The sequence below is a fragment of the Podarcis erhardii genome, assembly GCF_964252035.2.
Source record: "Podarcis erhardii genome assembly, chromosome: W".
NCBI lineage: Eukaryota > Metazoa > Chordata > Lepidosauria > Squamata > Lacertidae > Podarcis > Podarcis erhardii.
This window is the reverse complement of record NC_138506.1, coordinates 26,512,780-26,538,418: the sequence shown is the minus strand read 5'-3', so window position 1 is coordinate 26,538,418 and position 25,639 is coordinate 26,512,780. Positions and strand designations below refer to the sequence as shown.

At 48.3% G+C, this 25,639-nt stretch overlaps 1 long non-coding RNA gene across 1 annotated transcript; it reads right to left on the bottom strand.

Annotated features, from left to right (window-relative positions):
* Nucleotides 1-4,611: 4,611 nt before the first annotated feature.
* LOC309333261 lies at nucleotides 4,612-14,377 on the bottom strand. Its single transcript, XR_014152425.1, has 4 exons — nucleotides 14,325-14,377; nucleotides 6,350-6,434; nucleotides 5,526-5,653; nucleotides 4,612-4,710 (listed from the first exon to the last, which is right to left on the bottom strand). It is a non-coding gene; the product is annotated as an uncharacterized lncRNA (long non-coding RNA).
* Nucleotides 14,378-25,639: the final 11,262 nt, after the last annotated feature.

Here is a 25,639-nt window from a genome sequence, read left to right as displayed (position 1 = left end):
TTGACAGCTGTGGCTGTGGCAGCGGGTGCAATGTTTTAATCTAATCGTCAGCTCTACTTGGAGAGACCGTGGGAAATGAGCTCTCTGCATTTTCTTCCTCCTGAACACCCAGAAGTAGACCCAAATTTCTATTTCCTACGCGCAAGCACATATGCACACACACAAGGTTCCAGGGCTTCCAGGCACTTTCCCAGGATTCCCCTTTCCTTCAGAATGAGGCACAGCAGAGACGTGCATTGTATATTACATTGAAATCTTTTAATAAAAATTTGTTTTTAAAAAAGAACTTGGAGAAAGGGTTAGCGTCCTTGAGGTCCTGAACATCTGCAGGTGGGCGGGTGCTGTAGCATGAGAAGTTTTTATCTCACTCAGTTTCCAGACAAAACAAAATCAGGCAGAAGCACAAGAAAGATGTTATGAAAATGTTATATAGATGGTATGTTACACCAGTAAAACTTGGAAAGATGTATAAAATGAGTAATAAATGTTGGAAATGTCAGGAGAAAGAAGGAACATTCTATCATATGTGGTGGGAATGTAAAAAAAATGAAAGGTTTCTGGGAAATGATTTATAATGAATTGAAAAAAATGTTGAAATATACCTTTGTTAAAAAACCAGAAACTTTTCTGTTAGGAATACTAGGAAATGACATAAAAAAGAAGGATGAGAAGTTGTTTTTATATGCAGTAACAGCGGCAAGAATTTTGGTGGCACAAAAATGGAAAAAATCCCAACAAAAGAAGAATGGAGAATGAAGTTGATGGAATACGCAGAATTAGACAAGCTAACGGGGAGAATTCGGAACCGGCGAGACCAGAGATTTACCGAGGACTGGAATAAATTTACAGAGTATATTAAGAATATATGTGAAGGTCAATTAACGTTTGTAGGTTTTCAAGAAGCTCTGGGGTAATAATGGAAAGAAATATTGTTTTATAATAATTGTTAAGATTAATTTGGTTAAAAAAACAAAACAATATAGATGCAAGAAATGTGAATAATTGTGAAAACATGAAAATTTCCAGATAGACTGAAGGAAGTCTGAAAGTGGAAAGATTAGATTTGGATGTATAATTCAAATGGAATTTTTTTTCTTTATTATTTATTGTTAAATTTGAAAATTTTATAAATAAAAAATTTAAAAGAAAAGAAAAGAAAGATGTTGTACAGGAATAGCAAGCAGAGAGTTAGACCTTCACCACTTTGGATTCAATTTCAACAGATTTCATTTCAATTTAATGTAACTTAATTCATCCTAGAACATTTCTACCCCACTTGATTATCAAAAAAAACTTAAAGCAAGTTTACAAAAACGCCTCATGGAAATGTTTAATGATCCAGTGAAATACAGGCACACATTTCAAAATATTGCCATGACAATTAAACTCAGCAGTAAGCAAAAGGCTTTCCACACCCTGCAGCCTTCCACATGTCTTCCAAAGGCCCCTAAACCTGAATTGTTGCTCCAAGACCCAGAATGCCACTGGAGATGAGCTGTTGGGGAGAAGCGGCATGGGGGAGCTTGCTTTCCTGCCTGGCTTGTGGGCTTCCCAGAGGCATCTATCTAGTCAGCCAGTGTGTGGAACAGGAGATTGATGTGTTTCTTACATCATCTCCAATGGCTAGACTTCACTCCGAAGGGGGCTCCCAAGCCAAAGTGGATGGGCATTGCCCTACAATTGGTGTGTGTGATTGATTATGCAGGGAGGGGCTTACTTCATGTTAGCAACCCTGGTGGAGGTCAAGCATTATTCTCCCACCGTTCCTCCATGGAGCTCAAGGGTCTTCCCCCTCCTCATTTTATGCTCACAACAACCCTGTGAGGCAGGTTAGGCTGAGAGGCAGGAACTGGCCCAAGCTCACCCAGACAGCTTCATGGTTGTGTGGGGATTTGAACCCTGGCCTTCTAGGTCCCAGCCCAACACTCTACCCACTACACCACACAGCCAGTCAGGAGTCCAATTCCCAGAAGCCTCAGCCAGTACTGCCCTGTGATGCTGGAGCTGTGGAAATGCATTGCCACCCATTGGGACTCTTTTTCTGCTTCAGCAAGACGGTCTCCTAGGTTCTCCTTGAGGGCTTTTAGGCCAGAATAAAGGAAAGTCCAGTGGACAAATAACAGCAGGAACCTAGGCGAATGGCTAGAGGAGAGGATTGCTGATGGCTCTAGATATAATGACTAGGCTCTGCCTCCATTGCTGGAGGCAGTGGTGCCTCTGCATCCTAGTTGCTAGAAACCACAGGAGGAGAGAGCGGTCTTGTGTGCGAATCCTCCTTGTGGGTTGGCCTCTGGGTGAACAGGATGCTGGACTGAATGCTGGACTGAACGGGCCACTGGCCTGATCCAGAAGACTCTTTGGATGTTCACTGCTGAGGATCTCATGAGAGATCTTCCACGGTGCAGCAGGAAGGGTTCTGGAACTGGGATGAAGGACATTGCAAGACGTTGGCCAGTACAAATGTTTAGATCATCATGCACTTTCCCAGCTGCACACAGATGGTGAGGTTTAACTCTGCTGAAAACAGATCATTTGCATTCTCACACAAATGAGAAAGAGGAAGGATAATGGCAAAATAAAGTATCTTCTCCTAGTTCTCTAAATCCGTCCAAAAGATTATTGGTATAGGAGCTCCAGAGTGGCTGGTGAGAGCCATGTGGTTGAGCTGGAGCAACTAGCTCAACTCTCTCTGCAAGCTGAGTTTCTCAGGTACACCAGGGGTGAGGAGACAATAACCTTGACTACCTATTTCCTCCCAAGGTAAGGGGAAGAGGCATGGCTAAGATGGCAGGACAGCTTACCGTACTCTATGATGTTAAGCCCTTCATGCACTAATTAAGACTGAAGCATGTTGGTTATATGAGACTGGTTATCCCACACAACATGCTCTCACGCAACCCATGCCCTCCAACTGAAAACCCATTTCCTGGACAATATCAACATTGTGTTTTGTGCCTGTGAACTGCACAGTGAATATTTTTATTAGAAAAGAAAACAGCCCGGTGTTTCAGCTTCTCAAAATTGTTTTATTCAGTGCGCTGCTACAGCTTTGTTGTTGTTGTTTAGTTGTTTAGTCGTGTCCGACTCTTCATGACCCCATGGACCAGAGCACGCCAGGCACTTCTGTCTTCCACTGCCTCCCGCAGTATGGTCAAACTCATGCTGGTAGCTTCGAGAACACTATCCAGTGAGCACTCAGGGCTGATTTCCTTCAGAATGGATAGGTTTGATCTTCTTGCAGTCCATGGGACTCTTAAGAGTCTCCTCCAGCACCAGAATTCAAAAGCATCAATTTTTCTGCTACAGCTTGTCACACCCAAATCCTCCAAAGGAATCTGCCAAAGTGCTTTTCCAGGCAAAAGGGGGCAGAAGGAGAGAAACCAAGAACCTCAAATTCACTAGACCAGGGATGGGGACTGAGGAGGGAGGGGGAAATCTGCCCATTTCAACTTCTCCCCATTTCTCCTTTCTCCATATCGGTTTGCTATTTATTTATTATTCTGAAAATGAATCAAATGCTAGGGTGGCTACCTTCTCGTATAAATATGTTGATACGTGCTTTGCCCTCATAAATACATTTTTTGTGAACACTACCTGCCTTTAGGCAGTGCTTAGTGTTTCATGAAGAATGAACACCCTAGAACTCTACTTGAATGGGGACAGATAGCTGAACTATAGAGAGCAGGCTAAGGCGTACGTGGGCCACAGTGGCTGCCCTGCCCCTTCTTGATGAGCATCAAGGCTGGGGGGACAGAGAAAGAGGTCCTGCAATCCCAGGACAGGCCAGGAATCCTTATGCCTGGTACCCACCAAGAGTAGCACATGCTCAGCTGCAGCAGAAGGGGAGAGCGTGGACTACTGCGCAGGGACTGAGAGCAGCAGTGGTGGTAGTAGGATGGGCAGGGGAATGACTGTCCTCCAACAGGGTCCCTCCCCAAGCACCCTGAACCTGCTGCCAATGCCCTGGAACCATGTGGAAAGCCAAGTGTGCAACCGTGTCAGGAGTCAAGAGGAAAAGGTGGAAAGGGCGAAGCACAGGGAAGGGAGCTGGCACATGGCAAGATGGCACAAGGGGAAGGGCAGGCCTCTTCCCTCCCCACTTCGTCTCCAGTCACGCTTGGCACCTTTCGTAGTCATCCGCCCCCAGCAGGAAGCCCAGGAGGAAGCCGATGGCACTCGGCAGAACGTTGGGCAGAGGCCGTAGCAGGAGGCTGGCGAAGAGGGTGGCTGCAGGGAAGCGAAAACATTTGCATGAGAGGAGGCGGGAGCAGGAGGAAGGCCAGCTCCCAGCCAGGACAGGCAGTGTGGTGTAGTGGTTAAGAGCGGTAGTCTCCTAATCTGGGGAACCGGGTTCGCGTCTCCGCTCCTCCACATGCAGCTGCTGGGTGACCTTGGGCCAGTCACACTTCTCTGAAGTCTCTCAGCCCCACTCACCTCACAGAGTGTTTGTTGTGGGGGAGGAAGGGAAAGGAGAATGTTAGCCGCTTTGAGACTCCTTAAAGGGAGTGAAAGGCGGGATATCAAATCCAAACTCTTCTTCTTCTTCTTCTTCTTCTTCTTCTTCTTCTTCTTCTTCTTCTTCTTCTTCTTCTTCTTCTTCTTCATGTTGCCACTGACGTTGTTGCTCTCAGAGTATTTCAGCAGCTCCCGCAGGAAAGCCACCACGAAGCGGAACACGTTCTGGTGCGACCGCGGCAACTGGCAGATCACCTGCAAGACAGGGAGGGGCGGTTTGGAGTTTCAGTGCAGAGCTTTGCTAGAGGAGGGGCATGGATCACTAGCACGGTGTACTTGTTATGTTTGCAGGTTTAGACCTGGCATAAAAAAAAGAATGTTTAAAATGGTAACCGGACTAGAACTCTGCTGGGAACTTTGGGGAATAATACAACTGTAGAGTCGGAAGGGACCACAAGGGTTAACTAATCGAACCCCCTGCAATGCCTAAGGTGGGGCTTGAACTCAGGACACTGAGATGAAGAGTCTTATGCTCTACCAACTGAGATATCTTGGGGGAAGGGCCATAGCTCTGCAGTAAACCACCTGCTTTTCATGCAGAAAGTCTCAGGCTCCACCCCCAGCATCTCCCAGGAGGGTAGGGAACATCCCTTGTCTGAAATCCTGGAGAGCCACTGCTTGTCAATTTCGACAATACTGAGCTAGATGGCCCAGTATATGGCCGCTTCCTGGGTTGGAAATTCAAGCGAGGTTCACTGAAACAGGTGGGCTATTGTTACAAGTCCTGGTCAGAAAGCAAAAAGGCAACATGTGCGCACCCCACCCCCCTCCACAACCGAGAGGGATGGTTATCGAAGGAGACATCAGCAACCTCTGCAGTTAACAAGGCTTCCCAGACCAGACTAGCCCTCCTGCCAGTGTGCCGGTTTACTGGCTTTCAGGGATGTTTTAGTGGATTTCCTGTTACTTGCGGCAACATTTCGACTAGATGACTTTGGAAATCCCTTCTGATTCTATGCTTCTGTACACACCACAGACCAGCCAGGAAGAGATGGGGCTCTGGGGCCGACCTGGCGACAGAGGTGGCTGTCATGTGAGCACTCAAGGCAGCGCTGATACAGTTCATAGCAAAGGACTGGTTCTGGCACTGCCTCCAGGAAGATGAGCAGAGCTTCGGCCACCGAGTGGTCACTGCCAGCTATTGACAGCCTGGCAAGGGAAGTGTTCTGTCCTGTTACCTGCAGCCTGCCTCCTTCCCAGGCTGGTCCAAAGCAAGAAGCTTGGTCCTTATACATCTGGGCCCACCTTGCAAGTTCCCCCTTTCAAGGTGGACCTTGAACCCGCAGCCCTGAGATTAAGAGTGTCACGCTCTACCAGCTGAGCCATCCCACTGTAATTATCCCACACCTCCCCTCTTGACGAAGCTGCCTGCAAAGCTGATCTGCCGAGGAAATGTCCTTCTGCAGGCATGGTTTCAATCCAAACAACAAATACTGGTGGTCAACTCCAAAAGTGCGGTCAAGAAACCCTGCTTGCCAAAGAACAATTGAACGCGCCCTTGAAGCTCCTTTGCAGCCATGCCTTTACCTGTCTCCACACCTGACACCACGTATGATGCTAGAAGTGGGGCTTGCGGGCCTGTCAAGGTTCCCCACCTCTGCTCTATCTAGCCAGGCTGATGTTTTCAAATGGGGGTTAAAGCTGTGAAGATGTTTGGATGCATGACTGGACTTGACTGTGGGCATTTCATTGTGCTGTGTCCCAGAGCCTTAAGGGTGGGGTGGCCTAGGAACCTAAGCCACCAGGTATATAAAAGTGAGGTCCACTCCAGCCAAGGGCAAAAGAAAACCACCAAGCAGCCCTGCTCCCCAACAATGCCCCCCAAAGAGGATACGGATCGTCTCGGGAATGCTGGTGTCCAGGCACTCAGTTATCTCCTGCAGCTCGTCCTGCGTCCCCGGCGTCTGGAAGAGGTCCTCCTGAAGCAGAGTATCACCCATGCGTTAGGAAGGGATGAGGTACATCCTGGATAGCATGAAGAACAATCCAGCCTTGGGGTGCATAATGTGAGGTCGAGGAATGGCACAATGGAGAGAAGCCCATCACCAAGAGAGCTGGCACAAGGGCTGAGAATTGTATCCCGCCTGCTTTCCACAGTAGCATTCCTACTACTCTTCTCCTGATTTGGGGCAATGGGAGAGTGAAATCATTCCCCGCTTCTTCTAGTGGCGAGTCTCAGAGAGCCGCTTTGCTAGGGAGAGACAGACAATGGTTGGGAACACTTGGGTTCTTCTGAGCCGCTCTAAGGAAGACCGTATGCTGGATGTCCCACCCGCTGCCGCTCCACCAAGGTGCCACTATTCTCTTTTTTTAAAAAAAATTAAAAAATAAATAAATTATTAAGAGTTTAAAGATTACAAAAAGAAAGAAAAAGAATTAAACATGACAATATAATAAAATACAAAAAACAAAGACAAAAACACTACATGAAACATTGAATTAACAAAACAAAACAAAAACAATTAAAAACACTTCCAATATTTTCAATCTGAACTTTCATTCACTTGTTTCATTGACTTCCTCACGCCTCCCTTTTTGTATTCCACTTCAATTAACTGTTTCAGCAATTCCTTTCCATCTTCCTCTGTTAATAGACTCCATATTCTAACCTTTTTTCCCCCTTTAATACATTAACAATCTAACTGCACCTAGTTCCTTATAACATTTCTGCCAAAGCCATATAACTTCACTCCACCATTTTTCTATAGCTCATTAGTTTTACAATATTTCTGTAAATATATATATTTTTTTTTTGCATTTTAAAATTTTTTATTAATTTCATTCTAAATACAATATATCCGAAATACAGAACTTTCCATTCATTTTTGACTTCCTTCAGCGACGTTGACATTCCTTCGAATTTGAGTCTTTGAAACACATTCCATCCTTACATATTGCCATACATATCTCCCTTTATACATTATTTCGATTTGAACAATACTTGTTAGTTCTTTACAGTGCCTCTTTAAAACCCACTAGCGTTGTATTTACAAAACATTTATTCTCCAGATAACCCACAAATTTCCCCCAATCTTCAATAAACTTTTGATCTTTTAGGTATCTTAATTTCCCTGTCAATTTATCCAACTCAGCATACTCTGTCAGTTTTGCTCTCCACTCTGCAACTGTTGGCATTTCTTCCTGCTTCCACCTCTGGGCTATCACAATTCTGGCTGCTGTGACCGCGTACTGGAATAGTTTACAATCCTTTCTCCTGATGTCCTTTCCCATAATACAAAGTAGAAAAGCTTCTGGTTTTTTTACAAAAGTGTAACCTAGCATCTTTTTCAGTTCATTATATACGTCCTCCCAGAAGCTTTTAACTTTCTTGCACTCCCACCATTGATGATAAAACGTCCCCTCCATAAGTTTACACTTCCAACACTTATTGTCTATCTTATACATCTTAGCTAATTTTACAGGAGTCATATACCACCTGTATTGCATCTTCATTACATTTTCTTTTAGTAGTGTACAGGCTGTAAACTTTATATTCATTCTCCACAGCTTTTCCCAATCTTCCATTTGGATGTTATACCTTAAATCCCTTGCCCATTGTACCATCACTGACTTCACTTCCTCATCCTTCGTATTCCACTCCAGCAGTAGTTTATACATTTTGGAAAGGTTTTTGTAATCACTATTTATTATCTCTTTTTGGAATATTGATTCTTTTTCTACGTATCCTCTTTCCTTCACCTCTGTTTTAAACATCTCATTTATCTGGAAGTAATGCAGCCAGCCTTGTGTGAGCATTTTGACCTGGTCGTATGGTTTAACTTTCCACTTCTCTCCTTCATAAACAACCATATCTTCATACTTCCCCCATTTTTCCTTCATGTTAACTTTCTTTACACCTATCATCTCCTGTGGGGACAACCAGTGTGGTGTTCTTGGTTCTAATATATTTTTATATCTGTCCCAAACCTCTATTAATGGTCCTTTAAAGATGTGGCTACCGAATCCCCTATGCACTCTCTTTTTATCCTTCCATAAATACGCGTGCCACCCAAACCTGTTGTTGTACCCCTCCAGATCTAATAACTCTTTGTTCTCTAACTTTACCCAATCTTTTAACCAACACAGACATGCTGCTTCGTAATAAAGTCTCATGTCTGGTAAGGCGAAGCCCCCTCTTTCTATTGCGTCTGTTAACAACTTAAATTTAATTCTTGGTTTCTTCCCCTCCCAGACATATCTGGAAATCGCTTTTTGCCATTCTTTGAAGTCCTTTGTTCCTTTTAAAATGGGCAGTGTTTGGAACAGGAACAACAACCTGGGTAGCAGCATCATCTTCACCGTGGAGATTCTTCCCCAGAATGATAGTTTCATCCTGGTCCAGAGCGTCAGATCTTTTTTAATTTTATTCCACACCGGTACATAGTTATTTTGGTATAGGTCGATGTTTTTGTTGGTAATCCAGATACCTAAATATTTTATCTTTCTGACAACCTCAATTTCAGTTTGTTGTTGCAGTGTTGTAACCTTATCTTGCTCCATATTTTTAATAATCATCTTGGTCTTACTCTTATTCAATTTGAAACCTGCAAGATTCCCGAATTGTTCGACCTTGTCCAGAAACGCCCTTATACTTTCTATAGGTTCTTCCACCGTTAAGACCACATCATCTGCATAGGCTTTAACCTTATACTCATTAAGGCCTAAAGTTACCCCTTTAATTTGTTTGTTTTGTCTGATTGCATTCAGTAACACCTCCAAAACCGTTATAAAGAGCAGAGGCGAGAGCGGGCAGCCCTGCCTCGTTCCTTTACATATTTTTATATCCTCAGTAATCACATTATTAATTATCAATCTCGCCTTCTGCTCTGTGTAAATTGCCTTTATCCCATTTAAGAACTTTTGTCCCACCTCCATAGCTTCCAAATTCTTTAACATAAATTCCCAAATTACATTATCGAAGGCTTTCTCCGCGTCTAAGAAAATTAAACTTGCTGGTTTGTCACATCTATCAGAAAGGTACTCAATGATGTTAACTATATTTCTCGTATTGTTTCTTATAAACCTTCCAGGAAGAAAGCCCGCTTGGTCTTCATGTATCAACTTTATTAATATCTTTTTTAATCTTTTAGCCAAAACTCCGGCGAATATTTTATAGTCCGTATTTAATAGGGAGATGGGTCTATAGTTCTTGATTTGAGTTAGGTCCGAGTCTTGTTTTGGGATGATTGTGATAAGGGCCTCTTTCCAGGAGCCAGGGATGTCTTTTCCTGTCAAGATGTTATTCATTACATCAGTTAGCGGCGTCATTAACGTATCTTTCATTTCTTTATAGTAACTTGAAGTAAACCCATCTGGGCCCGGGGCCTTTCCTCTTTTTAATTCTTTTATCACTTCTTCTACCTCTTCTCTACGAATTGGGACATTTAGCTGTTCTCTTTGATCTGATGACATCTTCTTCACCATCTTTTCTTTTAGGTATCTTTCTATTTTTCTCTTATTGTTCCTTTCCTTGAACCTATACAGTTGCTCATAGAAATCCTGAAATCCTTTTCTAATTTCTTTCGAATCAGTTGTTTCTTTTCCATTTATTATTATTTTACTAATTGTATTTTGCTCTTTCCTTTTTTTGACTTGCCACGCAAGCCATTTTCCTGACTTATTTGCATATTCAAAGTTTTTTTGTCTTAATCTTTTGATATTCCACTCAACCTCCTTATTAATTATCATTGCGAATTGCGTTTGAAGGGATTTTATTTCCTGCATTATCTTTTCGTTGTTTGGTTTTTTAATCAGTTTTTGTTCATAGTCCATAATCTGTCCCAAAATCTCTTTTGACCTCTTTTCCTTAATCTTGTTTTTCAATGCGTTTTGTTGGATGAAGAGGCCCCTCATTACAGCTTTACTTGCATCCCACACCGTACTTGTTTTCACCCCTTTATCTAAGTTATCCAAAAAGTATTCCGCTAATTTCTTCCGTATTCTTTCAGTAAATTTTTGATCATCCCATAGATTATCATTTAGTCTCCATCTAAAAGTCCGTTCTTCTACTCCCTTCATCTCCATTTCTATTGGGTTATGGTCTGATATAACTTTGGCCTGAATTTCAATTTTCTTTATTCTTGGTGTCAGCTCACTCGATATCCATATTTGGTCAAGTCTTGAAAACGACTGATTCGGTTCCGAATGATAAGTGAATTGTTTCTCTAGGGGGTGTTTCAACCTCCATATATCTATTAAGTTATAATTTTTAATCAACGTAAAAAAGGTCTTGGGAAGTTTTCCTTCATTGTTCTTTGATTTTCTTAATCTGTCCATTTCAGTAGAGGTCACATCATTCATGTCTCCCATTATAATAATTTTCTGGTCCGCATATTCAAATAACTTTTCTTCCAATGAGCTAAAAAATTGTGTCTTATTTCCATTAGGTGCATAAATCCCTACTATTATCATTGTTTCACCTTGCCAGCGAATGCGCACCGCAATTATTCTCCCTTCCTCATCCTTAAATAGTTGGTGAGCTTCGATTTTATTTTTAATATAGAGTACTACTCCCCTTTTTTTCTCTTTATCTGAGGAGATAAATTCATTCCCTAGCCTCCTATTGATCAAAATTTTCCTGTGTTTCTTAGCCACATGTGTCTCTTGAAGGCATATGACATCTAGGTTTTTCTTTTTTAATATATGCTCAATACCGTTCCGTTTCTTCTTATCGTTCATCCCATTGATGTTCCAACTCCATAATTTTAGTGTCATTTTTTTTTTTTTTAAAGAGTTAACCACTAATTAGATTTGGGTTTAAGTTTAAGTTTTTAGCTAAAGCCTTTCTGTTTCTTCTTCTTCTTCCTCTTCTTCGTCTTCCTCCAACTTTCTTCTAATCTGTTCTTCCTCTTCTCCCAGCTCTGAGTCCTCCCTCTGTCTTGTTCCACCTTCAGCTCCTTTCAGTTCCTCCTCTCCTTGTTGAAGTTCTTTGTATCTTCTGGTAAACTTTCCTATTTCCTCTGGGCTTGTTAATCTTCTTTTGACTCCTTTATAGAAAAAAGAGACGCCCTCCGGAAATTCCCAGCGGAAATCTATCCTGTTTTTTTTAAGCAGTTGCACCAGTGGTTTATAAGATTCTCTCCGTTTCAGGAGTCTTATAGGTATATCTTTGAAAATAATTACGTAGTTCCCGTCAATGTACAGTCTCTTCTCTCTGTTCCTCTGTAGAATCAAATTTCTCATCTCTCTATCTTTAAATGTGATTAGGCAATCCCCAGGAAATCTCTTTACTTTACTTGACTTAATTTTCATCCTGTAGGCATTTTGTATTGTCTTTGCCACCTCCTCCTCCTCTAACTCCATCCATTGTGCTATCTCTTTTATTAATCTTTCCTTTATATTTTCATTTTGTAGTTCCGGGATCTGTCTAAATCTTAAGTTCACTTCTCTTTGTTTTAATTCATTCATCGCAATAGAATCTTTTAATTCTTCCTGTGTTTTACTTAAATCTGCTATTTCATTTTTCATTTTTTCTTCTTCTCTTTTCATTTCTTTCATTTCCTGTTTAGTCTTTTTAAATCCCTCGTCTACTCTTTTTGCAACTTCTTTAATCTGTCCTTTAAGCTCGCTTACTGTCTCCTCGATTTTCTTGTCCATTTTTCCAATTTTGTTGTCTACCTGTTCTAATTTTGTCTCTAAATTTTTCTCACTTTGCTTTATTTCTGCAAACATCCTCAATATTTCTGTTCTAAATTCTGTTTCTTGTTTTGATGCTCTCCTATCTGTTGGGGTTCCCCCCTCCGTCCCTTTTTTTTGATTGTATGACATTATCACTGGTCTCTGAATAACAAATATTCCTCTAAACTATACCTGTCTAATATTCTTATCCTTACTAATTACAAATACTATATTTGACCACCAATGAGCATATATCGAGTCTCAAACATCTGCCATCATATGCCAATAATAGAGAACATAACTACTAATAGTAGAAGTCAAAAAGAAAACCAAATCAAAAAAGCCAGAGCACGGAATAGTGCCTCCAGTTCCCCTCTATTTATAGTATTTGGTCTGTTATCTCTAGCCCCCCCCCAATGTCAAGGTAAGTTGTATGATCGCTGATTCTTAAAAATAGTCAATTTGTAGTCTTCTTGCCCCTATTCGGGCTAATCCAACCGGGATCTTCTTGCCCCTATTCGGGCTAATCCAACCGGGGTCTTAATGACCGTGGACCTTCTTTATGGATTTATGAGTCCGTGCCAGTCCCAATAATGATGATAAAAAGCAATATGACGGCAGTACTTAAAGCTTCATATATAGTCCAAATTTAGATATCAATTTTAATATATTAACTGTTTTCAAGTTACCTGTTCTTTACTAATAAACATTCGTATTCAGAGATATTAGTCCAGCAAGTAAAGTGAGATTTCTGCAAAGCTATCGCTTTACCGGTAGTCCAAAAAAAGAAAAAAAGAAAAAAAAAAGAAAGTCCAGGAGAAACTCAGCTGGAAATTTCCTCAGTTATCAAATAAGGCAGTGCAGTGTTAAGCACCTACCTTCGTGATAGATGGTCTATTTTCGCCCCCGAGAGAGTTTCTTATTTAGCTTTCCGAACCAAAAAAAAAAAAAAAAAAAAAGTGGAAGAAGAGTGGCCACACAGCAAACATAAGGTAGTAGGGTGAGGTAGCCCCCCAACGCTAGGGGTTATTTTATGATGTTTTATACCCCCAAAGTTAAACGTTTTTCCTTTTTTTTAAAGCCACTTAGATATGGCGTCTGCAGCTCCGTCCTTTCCTCCGCAATTAATATGGCGTCGGAGAGTCTTCTCACTGTTTAACTTTTCCACAGGGTTCTAAACGTCGATCTTCTCTATATTTTCCGGGGTCTCCTACACTCTAGAGACTGGGTTCCCCTCTATCACGCCTCTTCTCTGCTCCCTCTTGACTCCCCCCTTTCCTTTAGAAAGAAAGGGTTTCTTTTTAAACTTTTAACTTATAAGTCCTGAGGGAGACGGAAACAGTAACCGCTAGCGGCAACTTACTTTCTCTTTAGGCTCTGCTCGCCGCGCTGCGTCTTTTTAAATGAAGTCAAAACCACCACCGAACTCGAATTTCCCTCCTGTCACTCGGAAACTTCCTTGTTGACCCACTCGTTATTAATATAAATATCTATTTTACGGGTCCGAGTTTCTTTATATCGAGAGCGGAGCGCTATCCCTCGCAGGCTCGGGGCTTCGCTGAGTCGCCGTTGAAATTGCCGCTGTAATGGCTGCTCAACTGCCTACCGCTCGTTCCGTCGCACTCTACACCTTTTTACAAAGGTTACCTGACGACCGGACGAACGGCTGCTTGGCACTGCCGAGCACCTGGACCTCTGGACACCCACCAGAGGTTTAAACGGGAGGTTTTGGCGCCCTAAAAACCTCCTATTTTAGGCGAAACAGCTAGGGTTTCCTCCGCAGAAAGAACCCTCGCCTGCGATCGGTTCCGCGCTCCACCGGAAGTCCTATTTCTGTAAATACTCTGGTTTCACCTCAGATCGTATAAATCTTTCGCCTTTTATTTCTGTAAATAATCGTTAATTTTTTTCCAATCTTCTTCCACCAACTCTTCTCCCTGGTCTCGGATTCTGCCAGTCATTTCTGCCTATTCCATATAGTCCATCAACTTCATCTGCCATTCTTCCCGGGTGGGTAAATCTTGTGTCTTCCTCCACCAAGGTGCCACTATTCTCACAGCAGGAGTTTGTAAGAGCGAATCGGTAGCTAAGATATAAATCCATTGTGGCGTTTGTAACCTGCACACCCCAAAACTGGTACTGGATTCCAGCCCACACCCATCCTTTCAATGGTACCGTCCCCCTCAGCTCACCTGGTGGCAGGCATTCTTGAAGAGGTGGTCCACCAAAAGCCAGATCTCCTTGGCCGCTCAGTGGAGTCATCACCATCCTGGGGTACGATATCCAGAAACTGCTTCTCCTGGAGGTCCAATGACAAGCGGGACTGGCATGAGAGCCTGACAGAATGTGTGCCTGTGTGCATTCTTTCCTTGCTCCAGCTGGGTGGACAAGTCTTGCCCTCTGAGGCCACAACTAGGGCTGGGCGATAGCTGGCTTTCAACACGGTGATATATCACTAGCTAAACACTGCAATACACCAATATATCATGATGTCTGAAATAAGATGGAGCTATGTAGAGGCATTGGCTGGCTTCACGGTTTCCCCCGCATTGTGATTTCTGCTGCCCCCTGCAGGAGGGCAGGGGAAAGCTGAACCGGCAGAGTCCACAGGGGCTGCAGGAATCTCGAGAAGCATTGTCTGGCTTCACAGTTTCCCCCCCATCTGGTGTTTTTTGCATAGTACACACACACATCATGATTCGCAATAAATTGCCAGATCAGAAATTATGAAACCAGTCTCACTATCTAGACTTGAAGCTGATTTGAAAATATATCTATATTGACGTATCGCCCGGCCCTAGCCACAGCAAGCATCTCAAGTGGGAAAACAAAAAACAAATTGCTCGCACCCCAAATCCAAGCTCCCCCTCCCCCTATTAATATGCAGCTAGTAATCCTCCCACTCCGGATCTGCAGTTCACCCCAAAGCTTACTGAATATGCAGCTGTGGACATGAGGTTTGGCTAATGTCAGGGGCTCAGGAGCAGAGACACAGGGGAGAGAGGAAACGGAGAGCGAAGGGGAGGAATCTGAGGGCAGAGTAGGGGAGTATGACAGTGGCCCGAGAGATTCCATGAGCTTCTCCAGCGATTCAGAAGATTCCCAGAGGGGGGCGCCGGTGGCCAGGGCAAGGGGGGTCCCAGGGGGGACACACCAGAAACAAGGGGCCAGCGGGGACTCCCAAAGCAGCAGCGGGAGATCAGGACCAGTTCCCCCACCAGAGCGGAGTGGGGGGGAGGAGTCCCATGAATCAGGGCCAGCGTCTTCTCCAGTAGGGAGAGAAAATGAGTCAGAGCTGGCCACGCCTCCATCGGAGAGTGAGGGAACGGAGGGGAAGTCAGGTCCAGCTACCCCCCCCCCCCCGAGGGGGGAAGCAGTGACAGGAGCAGTGAAACGGTCAGAAGGAAGGTTGCCGGCTGGGCGCGCGAGCCAAGTTCAAATGTACAGGCGCGTGGGACAGCAGGAAGCCCGGATTGGGAGCCAGGTCCTAAAGCACGCCGGAGGCAGGGGGAAGAATCCGGGGACTCAGCGTCAGAAGAGTCCAGAAAGGGCAACACCCCAGCGGGCAGACGGACCCAGAGGAGGAAAGAGCAGAGGAGGAGGTGGAGCAAGGCTAGAGTCTTAAACTGGTGTCTAGGGGGAGGAGATTCAGACGGAGCTTCAGCGGTCTAGAGTTGAGACGTAGAGCTGCGCGCCGCGGCTTTGAAATCGAAACTGAACCTTAATAAAGACTTTTGTATATAACAAGAACTGGCGTTGGTCCTTTGTGAGCTGGGACCTTGGGCAGCTCTGACAGCTAACATTTTATTTACATTGCTGGAACCTGCCCTGGGACCTTAGGGTGAAGGGCAGGAAATAAGTAAGAACAACAGCAACAGAACATGGATGGGCCTTCATAGGTTGATGGGCTGCAGCCCCAGCCAGCATGATGAGATGATGGGGTCACATGTTCACCACCCCTTGTCTAGAGCACGTTGCAGAGGCAGTGGTAGAAACTGAGCAACAGCTGGAGCCCCAGCCCACGACTTTGTCTGGGCAATGCAGCACACAGCAGCTGGTGAACCATGCCTCCAGCCTCCTTCCCATCTTCCTCTCCAGAAATGTTCAGGGTGGTTAGTTCTATCTCAAGCTACCACATTCAAGAGAAAGAGAAAGAGAGGAGGGGGGAGCAAGAGAGCTTTAGGAGCACAGCAATGGCAAGCAGCCCATCACTAAAAGGAGCTGGCAAGGATGGAGAATTTGACCCCCTCATCCCCAGGGCAGCTGTTGATTAGGACCCAGTTCATCCCCCCTCCCCCCCGCCCCCAGGGGGAGGGAGAGAGAGAGAGAGAGAGAGAGAGAGAGAGAGAGTGTATTGGTGTGGGGAATGACACATACTGTATCAGAGTCTTAGTGCAAGAGTAGCTGGTGCATGCTAAAGAACACAGGAGCCTTGCTGGGTTAGATCAGCATTTTGTTCCCACAATGGCCAACCACATACCCTTGGGAGTCCATAGGGACACGGGGACAAGTTTGGAGGACAGGTGAAAAAACCCACAAATTACATTTAATGTTCTGCGAGATGCAAAGGAAAGCTTGCGTTTTAAACTTGCATTTTGCAGCTTGTTGCTTGGTGCGGTTAACGGAATGGGGATATTGAGAAAGAAGAGACTTGGAATTAGAAGGTTAGGACTTCAGGGTTAGATGGCTTGGATATTTGTGGTAGATCAAGTCAGAGTAAATGCGCACCTTGAGAACCACTGTATTAGACGTGGGTGGCGTATTAAGAATCTGAAAATAGATATAAAGTTAGTTTATACACAAAGACTCTATTTTGGGTTTCACCAGAAGACACTTTTTATAGACAAAAGGGTGACGGATAAAGAGAAATGGTTAATCTATTGAGAGTGAATACACAGCGGCCACATGGACGGACGGACACCCACACCCACACACCCCAGCATAGCTTCAACTTTTAGCACAAAAAGTCTTCAGCCAGATGTCATGCAACCCTTTGGCAGGGGCAACTTATCATTTTATTGATTTTCCATAACAAAGAATTAAAAAGGCGGCCAATCTTGCAAAGGAGTGTTGCCATTTAAACTGCTGGTGTGACGTAGGAACCCAAACAAAGAGAAGGAACCAACTACCCAGAGTCTGCTTCCGATTGCCCTTGTTCTCCACCTCCCTCTATCCTAACCAGCCGCAAACAAGAGTTCAGATTTGAAAGCCTTGTTATCACCTCATTCCCTTCAATTAGCCAGCTGCTCTGGCAGATGACATCAGTTCCTTCCCGCTCCCAATATTCCTGCTCCTAACCTGGATAGCCATAGCCCGGAAGCTGAATCTCAGGGGAACGCCTTTGGGCTGGGAAGGGCTCATCTTTTCTGGGCCTCTTCTCCCCCTCAGGAAGGGGTGCTTGGCTCCTGGCCTGTGAAATGCGCTCAAAATGTCAAGATGCCTTCTTTCCAGGGAGCCAAGGGAGAATTTGAAATACCTCCAAACCTTCCCACGTCAGAGATGCAGGAGTTGCGTCACCTCCAACTTCCTCAGGGATGAAGCAGCTATGAAAAACGAAACATCCCACCTGGGCACGGTTTCTGAGAGAGCAACAGCAGAAGACCCAGACTCTGGCAAGATGAGCATTTGCCCAGTGGATTCTGGTCAGTCCGTGAGGGCAGACAGGGGATGGCTGCGGTGGCCGCCAGCCCCTTCCCACTCCATCTCAGATACAGAACGCATTGGCTCTGCCACTCCTTGGCTCTGGCGCCACCTACTGTTGGCCTCCTTGCCTTCCACCCTCCCAGTCCCAATGAGCACCATCCACCCCTGGTCCAGAGGTGCAGAGCAGTAGTTAGGTGATCTTGCGGCCCGGCAGAACTCGCCCCCAGCCACGGACAAGTTAGCTCTTCTTTCTGCCTCTCCTCCACCCCCCCTCCACCCATTCAATTCACCCTGGAAGTACAAATATCGAAAAGTAAAATGTTAGAGGTTCCCCCCACCCCATAGCAATATAATTGGATTCAGCTAGCTGGTCAGTCTACTTTCGGTTTCACTCCTGGCTCCTTGTGAAATTAATACTGCATCAGAAACCCCCCAAGCAGATATCCAAAGTTCTTTGGCATTTCTCCAGTTGTTAATGAGATGTCTCTTCTAGTCCAGGGGAGTCTTTTGATCTTCTTCCAGGAAACCAAGAGTCAAAAGCCTTGATTTTCCTTTTTTTCTTTTTCCAGTCATTTCCACACAGTTAGTCATTATTAGAGTTATTAAAACCTTCTTATATTAACAAATGCAATTTTTTTAGTCTCCCTAGCTTTCCTGGTGACCTTCAGCTTAAACACAAACTGCTCTAGAGTGAGAAAAACCCATCACACTCAAAAAGCCCAGCTGGAGGGACCTGGAAGTGTGCGGGGAAGAGCAGTTTTGTAGTGGCTTTGTTGCACAGGAGCACCAAGTTCACTAACTGGCTGATTCAGAGTGAATCCCATGCAAAAAGAGTGCAATGGTGTGTGTTTCAGCCAGCCATCCGGCTGCTGCAACTATTCCCTGGGTGCCACCACACTGTCCTGTCTGTGTGTTTGGAAGGGAAGGGGAGCTATGCTCCCCCCGGAGACACGCCACTCCTTCTTCCTTAGCTGTGCTGCTCAACAGTTGAGGCAACCTTCACAGTTCTGGGATGCCGAGGAAGCGAACCAATAGTCACGGTCACCTGTACTGGCTCTGTATGACCTATTCTGACAGGTGCTGCCTTTCATATTCACGCCCAAGAGCCTTTCCGCTCCAGAGATCTGGGGCTGAACCCGGGATCTGCACGCCAAGGCTGGAGTAAGAAAGAGCCCTTGCCAGCTGGCCACATTGGGCGCCTGCCTGGAGAGTGGAAGTCGGGGGTTGGAGGGACATCGTGCTGCTCCTGGCAACCCCCACCCAACCCGAGGTCCTCCTCCGCCTGAATCCCGCTTCCCCCGGGACGCACTTCCCATCCTGGAGCGGCTGGGGTGGGAGCGCTCCCCACCCTCCTTTCCAGACTCTCCTCGTTCTTCTTCTTCTTCACACAGGATGGCAAAAGACCTAAGTTTGGAGGACAGGTGAAAAAACCCAGGAATTACATTTAAAGTTCTGCGAGATGCAAAGGAAAGCTTGCGTTTTAAACTTGTATTTTACAGCTTGTTGCTTGGTGCAGTTAACGGAATGGGGATATTGAGAAAGAAGAGACTTGGAATTAGAAGGTTAGGATTTAAGGTAAGGTTACCAGATTTTTTTTCAAAGAATCCGGGGACACTTTTTCAAAAGAGAAACAAATGTTATTTTTTAAAAATCATTTTTTTTAAAAAATAAATAGAAGTAATACCTTCTCTTCTGGGTCTCCTCTGTCGCATGGCCTTCCTCTGGGCCCCAGCCTGATCTCTTGGAGTGCTATCTGCCCTGGAGTAGGCTCGGGTCGGGCCTGGGCTCGGCCCCGTGTCCTTGCCCTCCTGGTGCTCTCCTACCTCTCTTCCTCAGCGGCAGCAGCCCGGCAAGGTCGGGGCTCCCCTCTTTTTTCTCCTTCCTCTTTCTCTCTCTTCCTTCTCCTTCTCCCTGGGTTGGCTCCGGGGTTTTTACTGGCCCTGGAGCGCCGCTGGGCAGTCGGCCACGTGGCCGGGCGCTCTCGCTCCCGCCTCGATTTGGGTCCTGGGGGGGTGTCAGCGGTTCCCCCAGTTGACGCGCCGGGCATCCCTGGTTCCCCCTCGGCAGTGGCAGCGCAGGCGGCAGTCTCAGCAGCCCGGAGCCAGCCTGGTAGTGCACTTGGCTCTGGCTGGCTTCAGGAGCTGCTCATTGCCGTGGCACCTGCCATTTTGCCTCGCCGGAAGTCCCCATATGATGTGTCTTGTGCCGTTGAACCAATCACGCAACATTCCTTCCCTACTAGTAAATCTACAAATCTACAATCTGTTGGGGACAGATTTGTAAATCGGGAGGCTGTCCCCGGGAGACGGGGACATCTGGTAATCATTCTGTAATAGGGCTTCTCCTGCCTTTGCCAGTATGTCAGCCTTCTCAGCCTCCTTAAAGAGGGCGTTCAGAAGCTCTTGTACGTCTGGCCATATGGGATTGTGAGTGGAGAAGGTGGCGCAATCTGAATGAGTCCCTCTGTCTTGCTCTTTGGTCACTGTGACCGAGCACCATTTTGGGCCGATCAGGATCTATGGGGAAGGGGATCCACCCAGAAGTTTTGGAGGGAACGGGAAGAGAAGCTTGGTCAAGAGACTGGCTCATGTCAGAAGGAGGCCTGACTGCATCCTTGGCGAAGCCCAGGGCAGGGCAGGAAGGCAGCATTGCCCAGCGGGAAGGCATTTGGAGGCAAATCATCAGCAAGGAGCAGAAAATCCCCTCCCCTTCCCTCAAGAAGACTGAAGAATCTCTAGTCGGCATTCAGGTGAGTTCAGCATCCCAGGTCTCTGGGGTGTTCCTGTCCATTACAAAGCTGACTTGAGGCTCTGTGTGCTGGTCCGGGGGGGGGGAGGTTACCGTGGGGCGAGGATTCACCTGGTTCCTGCTCCTGAGGATCCGGCACAGGTGCAGGCGCTTCAGAATCAAGGCCCTGCCCCAGTTCAGCTGGCCCTGGAGGCGGGGACTCCTGTGCAGGCTGGGATTCCTCCGGTTCAGCCTCTGAGTCGGATTCCCAGGCCATCACACTATCCCCCCTCCCAGGCCCCCCCCTCAATCGAGGGTCTGGACCCGGCTTGCTGGGGTACGCCGCATGGAAATCTCGGAGGCAGGCAGGCGCATGGACGTTGGCTGCTGGTTCCCAGGAACGGTTCTCCGATCCATACCCCTTCCAGTCTATGAGATACTGCAGCTTTCCCCTGCGGTATCGGGAGTCCAGAATGCGTTCCACCTCGTACTCAGGCTCCCCCTGAACCAAAACTGGCTGCGGTCGGGGACGGTTCGGGTGGAACTCGTCGGGTGGGGCCACCGGACTCAGAAGGGACCTGTGGAAGACCGGGTGAACCTTCAGGGTTGCGGGCAACCGGAGACGGAATGCCACAGGCGAGACCTGGTCCACGATAGGAAATGGGCCGGTGAAACGGGCGTCCAGCTTCCGCGAAGGTCGAGAAGGGTGGAGGTGGCGAGTGGAGAGCCATACCAGGTCACCGACATGGAGTTCCGGCCCCGCCTGGCGGTGGCGGTCGGCCTGGGCCTTGTACGCCTCCTTGGCCTGGTGCAGTTGCTCCATCAATAGCTGTTGCTGGGACTGGAGCTCCTGAAGCCACTCCGTCACCGCAGGGACTGCGGATGCCGGCAGCACATCCGGAAACCGCCGTGGATGAAAACCGTAACTGGCCTGGAACGGGGTCTGCTGGGTGGACGCATTCACCGCATTGTTCTAGGCGAACTCCGCCAATGCTAGGTGGTCAACCCAGTCATCCTGCTGGTAGCTGCAGTAACACCGGAGGTACTGCTCCAGCACCGCGTTCGCCCGTTCCGTCTGGCCATCGGTCTGTGGGTGGTAGGCTGACGAGAGACAGACCTCTGTCCCGAGGGTCTGGTGCAATGCTCGCCAGAACCGGGATGTGAACTGAACGCCCCGGTCGGACACCACACGCTCAGGTAGGCCATGCAGGCGGAAGACATGCTGAAGGTACAGCTGAGCGGTTTCCTTAGCTGTGGGTACGGATGGGCAGGGGGCACAGTGCACCATCTTAGTGAAATGGTCGGAGAAAACTAGAAGGCAGGTACAGCCACGAGACGGGGGTAAGTCCACTACAAAGTCCAGCGAAACCGTGTGCCAAGGACGTGGTGGGACTGGCAATGGCTGAAGTAGGCCGGGGGGTCGCCCGGTAGGGCCCTTGGCCCGCCGGCAGACATCACAACCAGCGACGTAGCGAGCCACGTCAGCCTTCAGGCGGGGCCACCGAAACTCACAGCTTACCAGATGGGTGGTCCGATACCACCCAAAATGTCCCGCTGCTGGGGCATCATGGGTCATCTGGAGAACCTCAGCCCGCAGTGGCCCTGGCGGGATGTATAGGCGACCGTGGTGCAGCAGAAGGCCCTGATGCAAGACCAGCCCCGGATACTGAGGGCATGACCCTTCGGCCAGTTCCCGGAGTCGTTCCTGGGCCCAAGCGTTGACACGCTGCTGTTCCCGCACCCGAGCCTGCAGTGGCTCAGCCTCCTGGGTGGCCAGGAATGCAGCCGGTGGTAGAATCGTGGTGGGTACTGCTTGCTGTACCGTGTCTGCGTTGTCTTCAGGTTTCCGGGACAGGGCATCCGCCTTCTGGTTTTGGGAGCTAGGGATGTAGTGGATCCGGAACTGGAACCAGGAAAAGAACAACGCCCACCGGATCTGCCTTTGGTTCAGCTTGCGGGTGGTCTGGAGGTACTCCAGGTTCCGGTGGTCAGTTCTCACCTCCACCGGGTGTCGTGCCCCCTCAAGATGGTGGCGCCAGACCTCAAAGGCCACCTTGATGGCCAGTAGTTCCTGCTCCCACACGGTATAGTTACGCTCCGCTGGAAGGAGCTGGCGGGAATAGAAGGCGCAGGGTAAGAGTGGCGCATCAGGTCCGTGCTGCTGAGACAAAACGGCACCGAGAGCCGTACTGGAGGCGTCGGTCTCTACCACAAAGGGTCGAGAGGGATCAGGATGTTGCAAGATCGGCGCTCTCTGGAAACAGGCCTTCAACCCCTGAAACGCCTCCTCTGCCTCCTTGTCCCAGGAAAACGGCGTCTTGGGGCGCAGTAGCCGGGTCAACGGGGTGGTGCGATGAGCATAATCTGCAATGAAGGTCCGGTAATAGTTGGCGAACCCCAGGAATCGCTGTAGGTCCTTGCGGTTCCGAGATGCCGCCCATTCCCGAACCGCTGCCACCTTCCCAGGATCCATCTGCACCCCATCTGGAGAGAGTCGGTGACCAAGGAAGTCCACTGACCGCTGATGGAACTCGCACTTGCTGAGCTTCGCATGCAGGCGGTGCTCCCGCAAGCGCTGCAGTACGGTCCGGACATGACCCTTGTGGCGAGCTGGGTCACGGGAGTAAACCAGAAGTCCTGGAACACGTGGTTGATGTACCGTTGGAACACAGCGGGCGCGTTGCACAATCCGAAGGGCATAACCAGGTATTTGAACTGCCCGTACCGGGTCCCGAATGCTGTCTTCCACTCATCCCCGGCTCGGATCTGAATTAAATTGTAGGCCCCCCGGAGGTCTAGCTTGGTGAACACCTGCGCCCCTTGCACCCGCTCCAGCAACTCCGAAATAAGGGGCAAGGGGTACCGGTCCGGGATGGTAATTTTGTTCAGGGCCCGGTAATCATGGCAAAGGCGGAGCTCCCCACATTTCTTCTTAACAAAGAGCACTGGCGCAGTGGTGGGCGAGGTAGAAGGCCTAATGAACCCACGCTCCAGGTTCTTGCGCAAGAAGTCCTGCAAAGCCTCGCGCTCTGGCTCTGTTAGAGAGTATAAGCGACTCACCGGCAGGGGTGCTCCGGGCTGGAGGTCTATGCCGCAGTCAAAAGACCGATGCGGCGGCAGCTGGTCTGCCCCCCGTTCCTCGAACACGTTTTGGTAGTCCCGGTACTCGGCGGGGAGCGTGGATGCAGCCTCCTCAGTGGGTGCGGCTGCTAGCATCTCGGACTGAGCATGGGGACATGGGTCTGGGAAGTGCACAGTCCGATTGACCCAGTCAATCTGAACATTGTGAGCCTCCAGCCAGTCCATCCCGAGCACCAGGGGGAACCGGGGCATGGAGGCAATGTCAAAAGTTCGCACCTCCCGGTGCTGCTGGAGACACAGGACCAAGAGCTGGGTCTCCCGAGTGACAGCACCCGAACGCAGGAGCCGTCCGTCAATTGCCTCCACCTGTACCGCTTCTGGCTTGTTCTGAAGTGGCACCTGATGATGAGTGGCAAAGGCAGCGTCCATATAGGAGCGGGTTGCCCCTGAATCCACCAGAGCGTGGGTAAGAATCCAGGGCCCACCTGGAGGGTAGAGACGCACTGGAACCATGAGGATGTTACCAAAAAGGAGCAATGCAGCAGCGAGCAGCAGCAGCCTCTTCAGCTGCAGGTGGCTGGAAAGCCAGACAGGATGTTTGTGACTGTTACCATGGGAAGAAAGGGGCAGTCCATTCACTGTACTGAGCACCGGACGTGAGCTCAGTGTGTGTCATGTGACCTGTACTGGAAGTACATGGGTGGAGTTTAGTTGTTCTCTCTGCTGTTGTAAGAGTGTGCAGACATGTTTATCTGTATGGCTGCAAAAGACAGAAATAAAAGCATGTAGATACATTTCTGTCTGTTTCTTTCCCCTCCCTGGGGATAGCAAAGGGGAGAGAGAAGGAGTGGTGTGTTCTTCTCACATCTGGGAAGGATCGCCGATCACAGACCTCGCCTGTTTTCCTGCCGGGAGTCGTAGGGGGAAGGTCAACAAGGAATTCAGCCGGTGCCTGCAGCCTGGCACATTCCTCTGACCGAGGCAGGATTCCAACAGAGATGTCGCAATTCCACTGGTGAGGGCCCCTCTTGCATGGTTTGGGACCCCAGGTTGCTAGGGCCTTCGGCTACCGAGGTTGGCGGTCTTCCTGCGACTGGCATCTTCTCGGGACAGGATCGGGCGTAATGTGCACTCCCACCACAGTAAAGACACAGGTTCCCCTCCCGACGCCGCGTCTTCTCCGAGGGGGAGAGGCGAGGTCGCGCAGCCCCGAGCTGCGTTGGCTCGTCCGGCAACTCGGCTGTGGGCGTGGAACTGCTGGGAAGGACTGGAGCCAGGAGCCGGGGGTGCTGGCGGTTCCGGGCCTGGCGACGGTCCTCCAACCGATCGTCTATCTGCAGGCTCCGCTGAATAAGGGCGTCCAGCGTGGTGGGACGATCCATCATGGCCAACTGGTCCAGTATCTCGTCCGACAGTCCCTCAAGATACTGGTCCCGAAGTGCAGAGTCATTCCAAGACAAGTCTTGCGCCAGCAGCCAAAATTCCATGGTGTAGGCGGCCGCAGTGGACTTGCCCTGTTTCAAACGCCTAATTGCCCGGTTGGCTTAACTCTCCTTCTGGGGGTTGCCGAATGCGGCCTCCAAATGGCTGCAAAACCCCATATAGTCTGTCAGCAAGGGGGAGTCTTGCCTGAGCAGCGGCAATGCCCACTTGGCCGCCTGGTCCTTTAACAAACTGATCAAAAAGTGCACCTTGGTGCGGTCGTCAGGGAAGTTCCGGGCTCGCCCCTGAATATACAACTTGGCCTGGGCGAGGAACATGGGAAAGCTGGCCGGGGCCCCATCAAATTTCTCTGGCAAGGCCACTGGGTACTTGCCTGGAGCTGGGGCGTCGGCCACAGGAGCCGGTAGGGTGTCCAACCGCTGCTGAAGTGCCGTAACCGCATCGCTGAGCTGCTGCACGGTGTGAGTCAAGGCCTGGTTCTCCTGGGCCAATGCCACCAGCGTGGCTGCCTGGTCGGCCATGGCTTCTGGCTTTTCCCGAACGCACCCCAACGAAGGGGGAGTGCGGGTGGGGCGGGAGCAAACTGAGCGGGTGGGGCGGGAGCAAACTGAGC